The sequence below is a fragment of the Mus musculus genome, chromosome 6 (assembly GCF_000001635.26).
Source record: "Mus musculus strain C57BL/6J chromosome 6, GRCm38.p6 C57BL/6J".
Classification (NCBI taxonomy): domain Eukaryota; kingdom Metazoa; phylum Chordata; class Mammalia; order Rodentia; family Muridae; genus Mus; species Mus musculus.
The window spans coordinates 31623161-31641587 of NC_000072.6; the positions used below are offsets into that span (position 1 = coordinate 31623161).

The 18427-nt window shown below is 48.2% G+C and overlaps 1 long non-coding RNA gene across 5 annotated transcripts in view; it reads left to right on the plus strand.

Annotated features, from left to right (window-relative positions):
* Gm31486 overlaps positions 1-12613 on the plus strand; it is a 30632-nt gene extending 18019 nt beyond the window's left edge. For 3 of the 5 annotated variants that reach the window (XR_001785214.1, XR_001785213.1, XR_868944.1), the window contains exons 2-3: positions 1257-1421; positions 12163-12613. This is a non-coding gene — a long non-coding RNA (predicted gene, 31486). Of the gene's footprint in view, positions 1-1256; positions 1422-4884; positions 5069-12162 lie in introns of those variants that run through there. The other 2 variants (XR_001785215.1, XR_377506.3) reach the window with 2 other exon arrangements.
* The last annotated feature ends 5814 nt before the right edge of the window (positions 12614-18427 follow it).

Consider the following 18427-nt stretch of genomic DNA (forward strand, 5'->3'; position numbering starts at 1 on the left):
GTCAGATGACGGCATCAGAACTAGAGTTACAGACGGTTGTGAGCTGCCATGTGGGTGCTGGGAATCAAATCTGGGTGCTCCGGAAGAATAGCTGGTGCTCTTAACTACTGAGCCATGGCATAGTTATTTATCCAGCAGCATAGACTGGGAGTCCCTAAGTGCTAGATGCCCACCATTCCCTTCAAGGACTCCCTCTGGCATGCACTGAGGGCCTTGGCTGGAGCTTCATTCCTATATTCCCTTCCTGGAAAACGTCTCTCTGTGGACTTCTTGACATTGCTGTCTATCCCAGCACTAATCCTGCCTGCCACATGGTCTCTTCAATGTCTGGGGACTCTCACAGTAGCTAACAGACACCATTTCCCGGCATAGTTCCATGCTTCTCAGGCCCTATGCCTGGGAGTGACAGCCAGGTCTGTGGGTCATGGGGTAAGGGACAAAAGGTTACAGGACTGTTTGCTCTGTTTTCAGTGTGCACAGAGTGAATGGCCACCATGAAAAGCAAATGAGTCAGGGGATGAGAAGGTGGTACTCAAGCAGGAACAAGTTACACAACAAATCTGAAACATCTAGGAGATGCGGGGTTCTGGACCAAGTACCAAGCAACCTTGCAGCTGACTCGGGTGACTAGCAAAGTCAATTCAATCAGTTGAGACCCACTGTGTGATGCAGATCAGAGAACTGGCTCCTTGGACTTAGAGCAAGGGCAAAGGCAGAGGTACAAGGGATTTAGAGATGGAGCAAGAGAAAGATCCAGAAATAAAAGGAGGATGGGAAAAAGAGAGTGCTCACAAAACATCGATGATGTGGGTTTGGGTCACATAGTCAGTTCTCCTGAACGGCTGAGGAGCCCCCTCACCCTAAGGAAACAGATTTAGAAGTTTCCAGTTATGAAAGAGATGAAAGAAAACAAGCCACGGCAATAAGGTGAAGGGTATGGCTCCGGATCGTTCAGCCAGAGGCTGAGTGGAGTTCAGGACTCTCTCCAAACCTTCAGACATTGTCTCGGGTATGAAAACTGGAACTTGGAAAGCTGAGTAGGCTGGGTTTCCTGGGGAAGGATTCGTGGATGGGAACACAAATGAAAGGAGAGATGACCCATCTGGTTTCACAGCCATACTCGAACTTCTTCCTTTTCCCTGCCCTCGGCCTGCTCACCGCCCTGTCTGATCTCCCCTTTGTTTCTCTATCTTCCTCATCTGGTGCCTGCATGGAGCCGGTTTCTTTCCTTGTGATTCATTTGGTTTTCTATTCAGTTTTGTTCCGTCATCACCACGGCAGAGTGTCGGCCACTGTGAAGAGCAAATGAGTCCGCAGATGTGGCTTCTATGAAGAGGGTGGTACCCAAGTGGAAGCACGTCATGCAACCAATATGGAACGGTGAGGACGAACGGAGTGGCCCTGCCTTGCAGCTCAGTGGTGTGAGTAACAAGTGCAGAATGACCTCAGATACTAAATAGGGGTGACACAGGCAGTGGCTCATTGGCAGGAACTCGCCTGGCTCCTGGCCTCCTTCCTGCCCTTCCTTCATTTCCCTGACTCCTGGATGCTTTCAGCTCATTTCTACCCTCTCATCAGAAAATTCCTGGTTGTCTCATGAACATCCCATTCAATATGCCCCACCAGGAATCCCATGGTGGGAGCTAACCCAGGGCTCTTGAACATGCTACCTTTCCCTAGAAGCTTATGAGGCACATACAGTCCTAATTACATCACATTGCTTCTGGGATGTCACTGACTGTAAGATGCAGCTTATTTATAACCTTGAGAGAGAGCAACGGGCTGCTGAGATGGCTCGGCAGGAAAAAGGTAGTTTACACACAAGCCTAATGAGCTCAGATTGACCTCTGGAGCTCACAGAAAGGTAGAAGAGAACTGACTTTACAAAGTTATCTTCTGTTCTTCACACGAGTGCCTTGGTATCACGTCTCTCCCTCACACTTCATGTGCACACACATAATACTAACTTTTTTTTAACTACATGTGGTGGCACATGCCTTTAATACCAGCAGTTGGGAGACAGAGAAAAGAGGAATCCCATAATAAGTTCAAGGTTAGCCTTGTCTACATAGATAGTTCTTGATCAGTCAGGCCAATACAGTCAGGCTAATACAATCAGGCCAATACAGATGCTGTCTTTAAAAAGCTAAAATAAAAAATTATGAGAAAGAAAAGATTAAGCATTGCTGAGTCACTCTTGGGGTGTTCACCCATTCTCTTTAATATTCAAAGTGTTTCTGTATTTGTTAGCAACTCCAATTATCAGTTTACTTTGTATGTGAAGAAACATTTTATACTTAGTCATGGATATTGGAATCCCATATCTATCTTATCTATCTACTTTAAATAAATATCTGTCTGTCTGTCTGTCTGTCTGTCTATCTTATCTATCTATCTATCTATCTATCTATCTATCTATCTATCTATCTATCTATCTGTTTTTTATGACAGGATTTCTTTGTATAGAGCCTTGGCTGCCCTGGAACTCCCTATGTAGACCAAACTGGCCTTGAACTCATAGAGATCCACCTCCCTCTGCCTCCTGAGTGCTGGGATTAAAGGTATGCATCACCCTCACCTGGCCAGTATATTTATATGCAGTTTGTACATGAACTAAAGGTACCTTCTGGGGGTCAGTGCCTGAGATGGAGCCAGGGCTTCCCCCTGTTGAGCATATACTCTGCCCCTGAGCCGCACCCACCCTTGTCTCTGTTCTCTTAGGGTTCCCCATCTTTGTCTCCCCAATCTTCTCAGTGGTTTAAAGCTCAGTTATGCTATTCTTTTTCTCTCAAGACGGAGTCTCATGTATCTCAGAGTTTTCTAAGTAGCTGAGGGTAACCTTGGACCCCTGGTCCCCTTGTCTCCTTTTTTCAAGTGTTGCGTTAACAGGTGTGTACCACCGCATCACATAGACTTATGTCACACTTTTAATGTAGTATTCTTCATGTCCTTATGAGCAGCTCAGTGTTTTCTAAAAGTGTGGGTTTTCTTGCAAATACCTAAAATTGAGTCTATAACTTTAAAGATTTATTTTTGTCTTGTGTGTATCAGTGCTTGGGCTGCATGTGTGTACATGCACCACATGCATGTCTGATGCTGCAGAGGCCAGAAGAGGGCTTCAGTTCCCCTGGAATTGAAGTCATAGACAGTTATGAGCTGCCAAGTAGGTGATGGGAATTAAATTTGAATCCTCTGGAGAAACAGCTGGTGCTTTTAATCTCTGAGTCATCTTACCAGACCCAATTCTGTAAGTTTTGACAATAATAGTAAGTACTGACAACTCTGTCATTATTACTTTTCAACTAATGACTCTACGATGATGCTAGATGTATTAAAATGCTGAAAAACAAAGCTAGCAACACCAAGTATCTCATAATTAATTAAAACCAGAGCTGGAGATGTGGCTCAATTTGTTAGAGTGCTTGCTTAGCATGTGTGGGGCCCAATATTTGATTACCAGCCGCACATAGATGGGGCATGGTGGCACATGCTTGTAATCCTAGCACATAAATGATGGAGACAGGCGAATCAGAAATTCAAGGTTAGTCTCTACTATGTGGCAAATTCTAGGCCAGCTTGGGGCACATAAGACCCTGTCTCAAAATAAAAATAAATAAATCAGTTGTTATATCACAGATGACAGAACTAAGTTGTGGGGAGAATAGATATCTTTCATGGTCAGATGGCTAATTAGTGACTTTTGAGCCCAGACCAGTCTTGACTCTGAGTATGGGCTTGTATATATGTGCTCTGTCTTTATCTCTGTCTGTCTGTCTCCCTTCCTTTCCTTCCTCTCTCTCTCTCTACTTCCTTCCTCTCCTCTCCTCTCCTCTCCTCTCCTCTCCTCTCCTCTCCTCTCCTCTCCTCTCCTCTCCTCTCCTCTCCTCTCCTCTCCTCTCCTCTCCTCTCCTCTCCTCTCCTCCCCTCCCCTCCCCTCCCCTCCCCTCCCCTTCCCTCCCCTCCCCTCCCCTCCCCTCCTCTCCCCTCCTCTTCTCTCCTTTCCTCTCCTTTCTTTCTCTGAGACACAGTCTCACTGTGTAGACCAGGTTGGCTCACTAACTTCCTACCTTAGCCTCAACTAGGGCTGCCATTAGTAGCTTTGGACTCTAACATACTGCTGTGCTCCAAGACCTTGCTAGAAGTCCATTTCTCAAAGCTGAGGCCGGTCAAGCTCTCGTTCCAGGGCTCTGTTCTCAGAGCCTCCCACACTTGCTGAAGTCACCCACTAGCTTCTCTGGCCTGGTTCTAGTTATACTGGGCACAGTCCTGTCCTCCTAGGCTCATACTCCTGGACCCTTCTGTAGAGGACAACTCAGCCACACCTCAGAGTCTCATGTCTGGCCCAATGCCATGTCTGGTAAGACACGGGCAGCTCATTTTCATGTCATAGCAGAACCCAATCAGCATCGTGCCTGGCCTGGGCCCCTCAGTGGAGGACTAACTTCCACGTGGGTACCTCTGTCCCCATGCAGGCTTCTGTGGTCCTAACTACATTTTCCATCTCCTGTCCCTGGGGTGTCATGAAATTAGCCAGATGGTTCAAGAAGTGGCCTAGAGATCCCAGATACCCCACAGCAGCCATTGGGGTGCATGGGTCTACTTCTTCAAACTGTGTAAGTGATATCCTGTCTGGGGGGGTGCGCTCTTCATATCATGATGATTTATGGGAAGATGCCTGGTTTTGTACGTTGTAGACATTGGCATTCCTTGTCCTCTGAGACTTCAGGAACCTGACCCCCAATGGTGACGTAGGCATTGCTAGCTGAGAATCTGAGGGTGTAGAAGTGTGTATGTACATGTGTGTGTGCATTTGTGCACAAGTGTGTAGGGTGGGGTGGAAGTGCTGGCAGGCAGACCTTTTCTGATTTAAATCTCATTTCCCAGAGGCTCCAGGACCCTCTCTTCCAGTTCCTGCCCTGGGCTGTGAGCCAGCGGCTACAGTGGGAGACACCCAGACCAGCGCCAGCTTGGGGCTCTAGATGCCCTCCTCCGTGGTGTGGGGGCAGCAGAAACCCATGTGGGAGCAACAGAGAAGGAATGTTCCAGGCCTGTTCAGTTATTAAAGACTTCTCAAGATAAATGAATCACAAGGGAGAATAAAGAAACAGAAAAGCAGCTAAATTAAAAGACACCTCCCTCCACACTTTGCCCACCAGACCTAGAAAGCATTTGGCTGATGGTCAAGGTTGTTTGCAAGAAGGAATTTGTGTCATCCCTGGGCACTAGGGCCTCTGAATGTCCGTGAGGATGTAGAAACTATCCCACTGGAAAGGCCCTAGGTGCAGGCTCAGGTCTAGATGTTGGGCAGTGGCAGGAGCGTGGGATAAGAAGCAGCTGAGAGGGGCGGAAGCTCAACTTCAGGGTGCCAGATGCTCTGCGGTCTTGCGGTGCTGGTATCAGAGGGAGATTCTGGGTAATCCATGTGAGCCTTAGGCCAGCAAACAGACTCTGGCTAGATACAACCTTACTTCTGTATCCACCTAGAGACTTGGGAGTGTATGACCCAGGGAGCGGCCAAATGGCACGAGAGAGCTGGCTAGGTCTGGTAGCACAGGCCTGTAATCCCACCTACTTCCAAGGTTGAAGCAGGAGGGTCTCAAGTTCAAAGCCAGTCTGGATTACAGGGTGAGTTCAAGGACAGTGTGAGCAACTGACTGAGAACAAAGAGGTCTAGGGAGATGTCGCTCCGTGGTCGAGCACTTGCCTAGAATGTGTGAGGTGTCCTGTCCAGTCCTCTGGGGAGAAAGAAGGGGAGGGAAAGGCTACAAGAGCTGTGTAGTGTTGGATGAGGGCAAAATCAAAATGGACCAGGAATATTGATGCGCAGGGCTTAGGCCTGCGGGACTGAGTGGAGAGAAGAATTGGGGAGCAATTTAGAACTGATGGTTGAAGGCTTTGACCTTGGTATGTACAGAGGAGCTGACTGGAGCTAGCACAGGATGGGCCTGAGCCAGACCTTGCCATTGCCTAGGAGGGTCGGTGAATCAGAGCCCAGCATGTCAGAGCTGGGAACCATGTGATCTTATCTTCTCCTTTTAGAAGCAGTCCAATAGGCCCAGAGAGGGTAAGTACTACTGTCAGGTACACACAGCTTAGGACCCATCAACTCCTGAGCCGTGTACAAAACTGACAGCGATCCCATCTCTCACGGGCTTCTCTGTGGCAAGGGTCATACCTTGCAGGGTAGGAAGCTGCCACTGGAGCAAACCTGTGGTGATCTTGGGGGGCAGATGGGTGAAAGGTAGATGAGGACTCTGAAGACACAGGTTTCAAGTTGAAAAGTACATTTGTAACCCTGGCGTTTTGAAGGGAGAGGAGAAACATATCCACAAGTGTGAGACTGCTCTGTGTAGTGATGCCATGTCATGAACCCCCTAAGAAACAGAAAGAAATCCGGGGTCAGCTAGCCTGGTATTCAGAATAGTGAACAGGAGACACTGTCTCGAACAGACTGGAAGGCTAGGACCAATGCCTGCAGCCTTTCTCCGGCTTCTGCGTGTACATCTGTGTTTGTAGCCCCCCCTCCCATTTACATATACACACAGATTTTCAAAAAGTTTAAAAAAAAAGTGAAGGAAAGAAAGGTCCAGTTTTAGGTGTTTTATCCATCTGCTCAATCCTAGAATCCCAGGCAAAGCTGAGTGGACTTGGGTGCCTGTCCATTCAAACCTCATGGCTCACATGGCCTGCCTGTGGCCTGTCAGGGGTCGGGTGGCTTTAGGCACATCCTAAGAGGTGAAGAAGATAAAGGGCATGAGGAGGGGCCTGGTGGATGGGCTGCCTGGAGCAGCCCAGGTGTGGGGAGGAAGGCCAGAACTGGCTGGTTTTCCCGATGTGGTCCTGGCTTCAGCAACATCAGAGCTGAGAGCCGGTAAGCAATCAAGGCTCCTGGCAACATTCCTCTCATAAGTGGAATAACACAATGCCTTTTAAACTCCTCCTTAATTGACAGCTGCAGGGAAAGTGCTCCATCATCCCTCCTCCTCATCCCACCTGCTCTGGCCCCATGGAGGAGTCCCTGTTTCTAGCAGGGCTGACAGGAGATAAAGGCCAAACACGAACTCTTGAGCTCCTGGCTGGGGGCTGCGGCTGGGGCCTCCTCGTACCCAGGGCCCTGCTGTTTAGACAAACCTCAGGCATGCTTAGGTCTCCTGCTCCTGGTACAACTAGGGGATGATGTCAAATTGAGCTGGTAAGAGCCTTGGAATTCCAGTGCTGGGTCCCCCAACCCCAGACACCCCCCTCTAGCTGCAGATGAGGTCATGGGCTCTATCTTGAGAAGAGAGCCATTTATGTTGCTAGAAAGGAGCCAGGTAGGTGACTCAGGCTTTTACTGCCAATGGTGGGCAGTCTTGAGGGGAAACCCAGGCATGTAGGCACATAGGGGACAAGGTCTGTGAACTCAAATGTGATGGCTGTCACTGGATCTTGGCACAGGTGAATAACTCTCTTATCAACCTTAGCATCAGGGCCCACACTGGAATTTGTAGATGGGGCAGGGGAATATGTCCTTGCAATGTATAACATGGTTCTGGGAAGTCATCTCGAGCTGGCAGAAGAAAGTAGGGCACGCAGCCTTTAAGAGGTGGCCTCCATGGGCTGGTGAGATGGCTCAGTGGGTAAGAGCACCCGACTGCTCTTCCAAAGGTCTGAAGTTCAAATCCCAGCAACCACATGGTGGCTCACAACCATCCGTAACGAGATCTGATGCCCTCTTCTGGAGTGTCTGAAGACAGCTACAGTGTACTTACATATAATAAATAAATAAAACAAATATGTATTTAAAAAAAAGATAAAAAAAAAAAAAAAAGAGGTGGCCTCCACAGTGTTAGGAAAGAGGCTTGCAGGCTCTGGGGAGCTAGGAAGGGTTTGGATGGAAGTCGGTAACGTGATCAGATGTTGGGCTCAGAAAGGTGCTTCTGGAGGAGCAGCGGGACGGACTCACAAGTTTAGGGATCGTTTGAGATGATAGCAAACCCAGCGGCAGATAGCACAAGCCCGAGCAAGGGCCCTAGCGGAAAGAGGGCGAGTCGGCAAGTGTGTATATTGACATTGGGACTGTCAGTATTGTATGACTTGGCCTAGGATTACAGCTATGGGGAGGCAGCAGTGAGAGGCAGCACTGGGCTAGTAAATAACTGATTTTTGAGACAGGGTCTCGTATGGCTACATAGCGGAGGGTGACGTTGAACCGACTCTGCTGCCTCATCTCCTGAGTGCTGGGATTATACACCCTTACACCTGGTTCACGCGGTGCTAGGAATAGAGCCTAGGGCTCCATACATGCCAGCCAAGCCTTCGACCAGCTAAACGTTCTCCACCGATGATGACCCTAGAAGGGAGATCTGTTTGGGTAAGAAAACATTACTATGGTCCAGTCAAGCTGTGGTCTGAGGACCACATTAACTGAGAGGGGTCCTATAGCAGCGAACGTATTCAACATGGACAGTGGGAAGTAGATTAAGCTCAGGGGGCTTGCTAGACATGGTGGCAGATGGCTTTAATACCACCACTTGGGAGTCAGAGGCAGGTGAATTCTCTGTGAATTCAAGGAACAAAGCAAGTTCCAGACAGCCAGGGCTGTTACACAAAGAAAGCCTGACTTGATCAAGAAGAAGAAGAGGAGGAAGAGGAGGAGGAGGAGGAGGAGGAGGAAGGAGAAGAGAAGGAGAAGGAGAGGAGAAGGAGAAGGAGAAGAAGGAGAAGAAGGAGAAGAAGAAGAAGAAGAAGAAGAAGAAGAAGAAGAAGAAGAAGAAGAAGAAGAAGAAGAAGAAGAAGAAGAAGAAGAAGAAGAAGAAAGAGGGGAGGGGGAAGGGGAGGAACGCCACCACCACCACCACTATTATTTTATTTCAGGGCTGCAGCATCAGCTGATGGGAAGCAGCCCCCCAGGAGAATATGGGGAGTCATGAGTGTCCAGAGTCTGGAGATATGACCACATCTCTTTAAGTGATGGATGGGTATGGTAGGGATCAGAAAGGAGGGATGGCAGAAGGGCTTGGAGTCTAATTGGGGAACCCCCAGACAGAAGCCATTGCCTTCGAAGGAGAACAAATGGTGAATTCAGAAGTTAAGCACCCTGGATTTATCAACAGCACCTAACGGAAAGGGATTCAGTCTGATGTCAGCTGAGACGGTGGCTAATGAAAATGTTACCTGTTTCCATCAAGTTGTGACATGGGAGGTAGATGGACAAGGGTCTGTGTCAGGGCAAGGTAACAGAGCAGAGAAGACTCAGAGGCCTTGGTGAGGGCAGAAGTAATTATCATGACGCTGTTGCTTACAGGCACAGCAGACACAGGGGACCCTGGACTGCCACAGTGGGGAATTGACACCTGGGTTCTCTATGGTTGTCGGTGATTAGTCCCATCTCTGCATTCAGCTGCCTCGGGTATGAGATGCTCCTGGCAGGCCAGGGCTACACGGGATGCTGAACAGGTCCTACTGTTTAAGGAGAGAACGCCTTGCAGCAGAAGCCAGTTTCTGTTCCTCTTCTGATCTGACTCTTTCTCAGAGACGAGGCACCTGGAGAATCCCTCCTTCCCACAGTCTGCACCTGACAGATCTGACAGATGAGGAGCGCAGAGCAGGGTGAGCCGGGACCACAGCGTCAGCACAGAGCATCTCTCAGTTCCTTGGGGACAGGCTGCCATCTCCAAGGCCCCTTTCTTCTCAAGCGTGTCCCCACGGAAATGTCAATGTGCTCCCAGGGAACAGAAGTGCAGAAATCAGGTGTAGTGGCTGGGAGGTCCCAGGCAAGCTCTGTGCTCCACCTCGTAGAACGCAGGTTTGATGATGGACAGGTTAAGACCCACCCCTAGTCAATCTCAGGCAAAGATCTCATTCCGTCACTCCTTGCTTGAATCCCTCTAGTTAGTTGCTATCCACCACTCAGACTCTACAGCCCATCTTCTGAGGTCCCTGTGGTGACACTCCTGCATCTCTTAAATAAAAGACAGGCAGTGGTGGCGCATGCCTTTGATCCCAGCAATTGGGAGGCAAAGGCAGGCAGATTTCTGAGTTCAAGGCCAGCCTGGTCTACAGAGTGAGTTCCAGGACAGCCAGGGCTACACAGAGAAACCCTGTCTCACTCGTTTAAAGTCTCGCTCTGTCTTCCCTCCAGCCAGCCTACTCCGGTCACCCTTTCTCTCTCACTCCACAGAGACCATCCCTGGCATCAATTCCATAGATGGGCTGTGTCCTCTATAGCACTCTCTCGCCAGCAATCTATAGAACCCAGCTGAGATGCCCCTTCCCCAGAGAGTCCTCCCTGCTAAGTCCAGCTAAAGCCATGGCCTCTCTCTGGCTCTCTTGGTTTTCTTCTCATGAATGGGCTATGCCCTCAACAGACCTTAGTACTATCGTTTTCTTGGGCTTCTGTTGAGTGTCTTGAAAGGCAGGTATTTGGTGGCTTATTTATTGTTAGGTTCTGGTGCTTGACAGAGCTGGCTCACAGGTGTTCAGTATGGTCTGACTGCCACTGTAACACAGGCCTGGGGTTACCATCCAGGGAAACACATCTGTGTCACCAGCAGCACAAACAAGGGGCTGGCTGGCTCTGCAGAAACTGTTGGCTGGGGCAAGGCTGCATGGCAACTTGCTCATGTTTTGGCCCCAAATAAACCTGACTTTAATTCTTAGGCTGCTCCTAGGGAGAGTCTTCCTCTTCCTCTTCCTCTCCCTCTCCCTCTCCCTCTCCCTCTCCCTCTCCCTCTCCCTCTCCCTCTCCCTCTCCCTCTCCCTCTCCCTCTCCCTCTTCCTCTTCCTCTTCCTCTTCCTCCTCCTCCTCCTCCTCCTCCTCCTCCTCCTCCTCCTCCTCCTCCTCCTCCTTTTTTGTTTTTTGAGACAGGGTTTCTCTGTGTAGCCCTGGCTGTCCTGGAACTCACTTTGTAGACCAGGCTGGGCTCAAACTCAGAAATCCGCCTGCCTCTGCCTCCCGAGTGCTGGGATTAAAGGTGTGCGCCACCACTGCCCGTTTGTTTGTTTGTTTGTTTCTAGGTAGAGTTTCTTAATCTTGGATTCTTAGCTTTGTTCATCTTAAAAATTTTAAACTAAGGACCATTTAGTGGCGGCACACATCTTTAATCCCAGCACTTGGAAAGCAGAGACAAGTGGATCTCTGTGAGTTCAAGGCCAGCCTGATCTACAAAGTAAGTTCTAGGACGGCCAGGGATCTACATAGAGAAATCTTGTCTTGAAAATTCAAAAATTTAAAATAAAATAAAATAATAAAAGAGAAAGAAAACCCATTATAAATAAGTAAGTAAATAGTGATAAGATACATATGACATAAAAGTTCACCATTTTGTGCATACAGTTCTGTTGAACCGTCCCTACTATCTGCCTCCAGAACTCATTTTATTCTGTGGAACCAAAACTCTACCATGAAGCAAGGCCTCCCTGATCCCACCATTCCAGGGGCCTGGTACCTACCATTCCACCTCATGTCTCTATGATCTGAGCATTCCAGCTCCCAAATATGCTAAGCAAGATCTACCATGAGAGCTAGGTCGCCAACCCTTTCTTCGTTTAAGATTATACTTATATCATTTGTCCTTTCTCTTTCACTCCTCCAAGCTTCCCATGTAGCCCTCTTTGCTCTCCTTAAAATTAGTTGCATATATATATGTATAGCCTGCTCTGTCCATATGTTACTTGTGTGTACATGTTTTCAGACCATTTGGCATTAGGTAACTAGTAGGTGAGCTCCTCCCTGGGGAAGACCATTTCCCCTGCTCTCAGTGTTCCTTAGCTGCCTGTAGTTGATGCCACAGGAGCAGAGACTACACTGTTCTGGGTATAAGGAAAGGTATGTAGAATGTAGTCAGCGATTATGTTGGTTTGGTGAGGTGGTAGGTGTGGTTCTTTTTATTTTGAAACAGGGTCTCACTAAGTGGTCCAGGCTAGCCTTGCGCTCATTCACTTGAACTTAGCAGTCATCCTACATCAGCCTCCTGAGCAAATGGGATTCCAGGCCCATCCTCCAGGCCAAGCTCGTCTGGTTGTGATTGGCTTACCTAGCATGGTGCCCTTAAGGTTTGGCCACACTGTAGCATGCTTCAGTGTCCTTCCATTGGACACTGTATTAGTTACTTCACTTGTTGTGATCAAATATGTGACCAGAAGAAACTTAAGTGAGGAAGGCTTTGCTTTGTCTTACAGTCTGAGGTGATACAGCTCATCATGAGGGATGCAAGAGTGACGGGAGTGAATGTCTGGCCTACATCACTTCATAGTTGCCGGAAGTGGGAGAGAGAAGACAGGAAGGAGGCAAGGCTACAAAGTCTCAAGGCCCTCCTCTAGTGGCCCATTTCTTCAGATGAGGCTCCACCTCCTGAAGGTCCCACAACTCCCCAAACAGGACCCCCAGCAGGGAACCAGTGTTCAAACAAACCTGTGGGGGATATACCATATTTTGTTCTGTTTTGAATTTAGTGCTGGGCTCTCCTTCACACACCTCCTTCACACACGCCATGCTGGCCACAACCCCTGCCCTCTCCAGGCTTTGCTTGGTCACTAATCTATATGTAAATGCATAGGGCACCTCTACCTTTTGTCTGTCACAACTGGGCTACTGTCAACATAGGTGTTTACATAATTTTTCAAATATCTGCTCTAAAAAAAGCATATGTATTTATATATAAAATATATAAAATATTATATATAATGTATAAAGAATATATGTGTATATACACACACATATATATGCCAAGTGAAAAAATATGTCACAAAGGGTAAAATATTGTCTGAGCCCAGTTACATGAGTCACCAAAAGTGGGCATGTACATATAAAAGCATTCATGTATTTATATATGTAAATAAGTATAATAAATTATGTTTCACTTTTTGAGAGTCATGCTAAGTAGCTCAGGCTAGACTTGTACTTTATCTCTTATTTATTTATTTATTTATTTATTTATTTATTTATTTATTTATTTATGTGGTATGTGGATGTGTGAGTGCATGCATGTGTGTGTGTGTGCTTGTGAGTGTGTGTGTGCTTGTGAGTGTGTGTGTGTGTGTGTGTGTGTGTGTGTGTGTGTGTGAGTGTATTCTGATGTGGAGCTACAAAGCAATGGCAGGAGGCCTTTCTCCTTCACTTAGGGTCCACCTTAGGTTTTGAGACAGGATCTCTCCCTGGATCTGGAGCTCACTATTTTCCTTAGACTGACTGGTCAGCAAGACCTCTATTCACCCAATGCTCCCTTCCAGCGCCGGGGTTACAGATGTGTACTAGCACATCTGGCTTATATTCAATGCAGAGACCCAAACTCAAGTCCCCCTACTCCTCCAGCCTCACTTTACCCACTGAACGGTCTTCTTCCATCTCCTGGCCTCAAAGCCAGACTCCGGAGTGCTGCTGTTGCAGACAAGTGCCCCCATGTTCAGCTTCTATCTCAATTATTTTAAAGTTCACTCTACTTACAGACCTCACCGCCCAGTAAATATGTGAAGCCATGCTTATTTTCCACCGCCCAGTTTCTCAGGGAATTAGCATGCTGTTCTTAGCAGCTGCCATGTTGCAACTCTACCCACAATGCACTAGGATGATCTCCAGTCCTCCTTGCCATCACTAACAGGAGCAATGGGATTTCTCTTTGTGGTTGCCTTTGTATTTCTCTAAGGATTGATGGTGGTGTGAGGGCCATGGGGAGAGGAAGGCAACACCATGGGAGGCTGTGAGGAGACTAAGGCTAACCACCAGGATGCTCAGTTCTCCTCAGCACTGCGAAAGAGGACAGAAGACCTGCTCCCCACCTCAGTCCCTCTGCGGGGAGACAGGCCACTTGTGAAGAGGAAAGACCCCCAGGCAGGGCTGTAAATAGCTCTGGAATCTGCCCTGACAGGTTGATCCGTGTGGACCAGAGCAGGGGCAGCCGGGCTCTGTTCCTTCTCAAGGATTTACTGCTGCCTATCCGAGAGAGACAGCTCCGATGGCCAGAGTGCACCCTGAAGACTCCTTTGAAGTAAAGCAAGCGCTTTTAAGTGCAATCAGCTCCAGATAACCCGGACTCCCTGCTCAGGGCCCAGGAATGTCTCCCCTCTCCAAGCCCAACCTTGGAATCAGCCCTGACTGTCCTGGGAGTGACTCCTGGCCTTTAGAGACTTCGTTTGCTTTGTGGTGGCTGTGCGTTGTTGATTCGTACCCTTTCTTCTGTGCAAAGATTGAGGAGGACAGATACAGTTCTAGAAGGCAGTCTGTGGTCAGAGTTACAGAACAAACCGAGGCCTGGCAAGGGAGGGAAAGATACAAGAGAAATGGATGAAACTCAGAAATAGGTGTGGAGGAAAGTGTATGACCAGGCTAGGACGCAAAGTTCGAGCTTCAGTTTCCCCAGAGCTTGGGGTGGTTTGAGGCTGAGGAGGGAGGAAGCCAAAGGCCGTCTGGACGCCACGGAGTCTAAGAAACGGAAGGGGCTGGGACAGGGGCTGGACTTGACGCCCTCACATTAAAGCTTTCTGTATCCAACCAGTTCCCATCGTACTGTCTATTGCCACAGGTTTGCCCACTTTTGGTGCCTCTTATAACTGGGCTCAGACAGCATTTCCCCCTGTATGACACGGTTCCCCCCTCTCCCCCACTGGGCACCACATTCCTAAGGGCTGGTACCTGGGTCAGAATCCCCTGCTTTTGTGAGGCGGAGTAATAGCTCACCTTGTGGAAACAGTACATCTGCCTTCCTCCATTCACCCACAGAGGGCGTGTCTGAGAGCTTGATGGGCTGAGAGTCTGCCTGTCTGATCTCACTAAAAGGTGAGGATGTTTTCGCGTCTGAGAGACCCCTGGACTTGGCGGTCTCTCATCTCCCTGACTTCCCATGATCTGTAGTTGCAACTAATACTCTGTATTCCTGCCGTGTTTACTACTTCTGAACAAAGGATTTAGCTGTGAGCCTACTCTGATGAGCTTCTCAAAATGAAAACACGATAACAATCACTGGTTTTGTAGTTGAAAACAAACAAACAAACAAACAAACAAAAATCCAGCAACTTTTAAGGGTTGGGAGATTCTAAGTTACCTCGCTTGGTTCTGCCACTGACTGCAATTTTTCACTCCATTTTGGGGCTGAGGACGTCGGGGCTAGGACCCTGGGGAGGGAGGAGTATGGCGGTGGGGATGGGAAGATTGGAAGGGGTGGGGCCTGGGTTGCCTGATAAATAGTTACATCCAGGTGAAGACACCCTGCTCAGAGAGCGCACAGCCTTCCCTTTGTTCTACCGGAGCCTGGAGAATATTGTTTGTCTTTCCCTATTCTTGGTCCTTGGCTGGAGGCTCAGCACAAAAGAGAAGCCAATTCAGGCCAGAGGCCGGTTCCCAGCTCTGAGATTCACCAGATATCCTGAAATGGGCTCAACCTCCCAGGGCTTAGCTCCGGAGGGCCCCAGGATAGAGCTGACCGGAGAGGCCTAGCCTCAGGCACACAGTATGGTGTCCCAAGTTACCTATTGTCCCTCTGTGTCTCTCAGTGAAGCCCAATGGGAGGGGCCGCTGGCTCTGGGCGGAACCGGATTCCTTTCACTTGGCTCTCCTACCCTAACAGGACTTCAGCAGCATGTATGGGGATGGAGCAGGTGTGTCAGGAGAGGGGAGTAAGTAAGAGGAGGGCTTTGTACGTGGGGTCTGCCTCACTGGAGTCTTGTCTGCCCACCATGAGGGCAAAGGTGTCAGTCTGGACTCTGTTCCTCCTAATAAAGCAATGATAGTGTGTGTCGCGGGATCGCCTGGTTAGTTGAACAGAAAAGCAACCAGAAGGAAAGTACCCAATGAAGCAGAAAGTGGTGGCGGAGTTGCCTAGTTTCTGGGAGGAGAGAGGGAGGAGGTGATGGGGGAGGGAGGTCACCCTGGGAACTGATAGGTACCCTTGGCAACAGGGAGAGAGCCAAAGATAGAAACCAGCAGGCTCTCAAAGTGGGGTGTGGGATGTGACCAGGCCTCTTGCGTCTTGAGTTGTCTATATTGTATTTTCTGTGTGAAGTGCATGTGGTGTGTGAAATGTTGCATACATTGTTGTGTGCTGTGTGTGGTATATGTCGTACTCTGTGCTGTAGTGTGTTGTTGCATGTTGTAAAGAGTATTATATATGTGTCATGCTATATTGTGTTTATGATGTTGATATGTGGCTGTGTGCTCTGTACTGTAGCGTTTATATTGTATGTACTGTGCATGATATTAAGAATATGTACATTTAATATGTATTATATAGTGTGTGTGTGATGTTGGGTATGTGTGCTTGTTGTCTATTGAGTGTGTTGTATGTTATAAGGAGTTTGTATTGTTTACTGTAGTGTTTATATCGTGTGTGCTGTGTATGATATTAAATATGTATATATTATGTATGCACTGTCTATTTGTGTTATGTGCGAAGTTGGGAATGTGAATGTAGGTGTGTTGTGTGAGTTATTGGGGTTCCTTTCAGGGTGGCCTCTGACTGAAGTTGCCCTTTAAACAGCTGCTTCTGAGTGGGATGATGGTCAAGTCAGGTGGCTTGTGCCCGCCATCTGGTGGCCCAGAGTGGTACAGTGAATTGGCCACTGGGCCATTCTTCTCCATCATAGCTGAGTGTGTGTGTGTGTGTGTGTGTGTGTGTGTGTGTGTGTGTTGCTCCTCTGCTTCTGAACCTAGAGGGTGAGTTTCTCTCTAGGTTTCCTCAACTTTCTGGAATAAGTGTGGACAGTTAACTCCCAAGCAGCCTGTTTTCTAGATGGCTGAGGGTTGACACAGGTGAAGAGGGGGCCTGGAAGCTGGCAGGTGGCTTTATCTACCAGCTCAGGAATGAGTGCTCTATAAGGCTCCCAGGAAACCAGCTTTTCTCAGCCATGGCCGGGACCAGACAACAGAGGCAGTGCAAGAGATGTAGGGCTGACAGGGTGGGGGCCTCACAGGGCAGAGCACAGAGCAATATTCAGAGAGCTGGGCTCCTCTGTTGATCAGCTCAGGTGTAGAGTCTAAGCTGTCCAGGTCCTCTGCAGTGACTGTTGCCAGCTGTTACAGTGTGGCAGCTGTCTGCACAGTCCCTGGGGTTTGCCAGGGCAGCTCTATTCTCTGGCACTAGGTGGGTGGTACATTGTGTTAAGTAGTAAGATGTTTCTTCTTTAAAAAGCTTTGTTTGTTTTTATTTTATATGCATGAGTTTGTGCCTGCATGAATGTGTGTGTGCCACATACATGGATGTAATATCCACATAATCCAGAAGGGGTTGGATTTCCTGGAACTGGAGCTACAGAAGGCTCTGAGCCATCATGTGGGTGCTGGGGACTAAGCCTGGATCCTCGGCAAGATCAGCCAGCGCTCTTAACTACCGAGTCATCTTTCTAGTCCCAAAAATAGCAAGAGTTTTAAAAGATTTTATTATATTGTGGTTCTTCTCAGCCCCCGAAGCCCTACTGTGTGTACATGACACACAGTAGCTGAGAGCTGTATATCTTTTAGGCGATCTTGCATAGATTATTTCAACCATTTAACCAAGAAGATGGACAGAAGGCAACATTTCCAGAAAGACTCACACCCAGAAAGAGAAAGGCCATCCATTAGTGAACTCAAGTTCTGGAGTCAAGAAGACAGAGACTAGTGACTCATAGCCACTGGTTTCAGATGTCATTAAGAGAGAAAGAAAAACAGAGAAGGGATAGAGGAGATGTTCATTTGATAGCCACTTTGAGTTGGTTAGGACTTGGTGTAAGAATAGCTCTGTAGGTGTTTGGGCAATCTGATGTTCCAGGTGGGTGGTACTGAATCCAACAGGAGCTGGCTGCAGAGTACTGGTGGCAACCTCCCTTTGAGAGTTCTGGAGACACTGCTCTGGGAAGTGGCTTCTTTCCACCTGAATCTGATGCAAAGAGAAGAGGCTGGGCTTCCTGCAGCGGCTCAGGCCCATTATCCAGCAGTTGGGAGGCTTGAGACAGCTTGGCTACACAGTGAGAGCAAGAACCAGAGAAAACGCTGTGGTCTGACTTCAAATACTGTGGTCTCCACTCTTCCTTAGCTAGAGTAAAGGATCACAAAAGGGTGAGATTTGTTTGCCTATTTATATGGTATCACTATGAAGCCAGGCTGGCCTTGAAGCTGGTCCTTGCTCCTCAGTCTCTAAGTGCTAGGATTGCATGGATTGCTTGTCTATGATACCACCCTCAGCCTAATTTTTTTTTTTTAAAGATTCTCTCTGTGTAGCCCTGTATAGCCTGGAACTTGCTATCTAGACCAATCTGACCTCAAGTTCACAGAGATCTACCTACTTCTGCCCCTGCCTCCTGCAAAAGGTTCTTTAAAACTATTTTTTTAATGTGTAACATAAAAAAACAATTTTTTAAATGTGTATGAGTGTTTTGCCTGCATGCATGTCCATGCCAGACATGCAAGCAGTACCCATGAAGGCCAGAAAAGGGCATTGTATCCCCTGGGACTGGACTTACAGATTGTTATGAATTG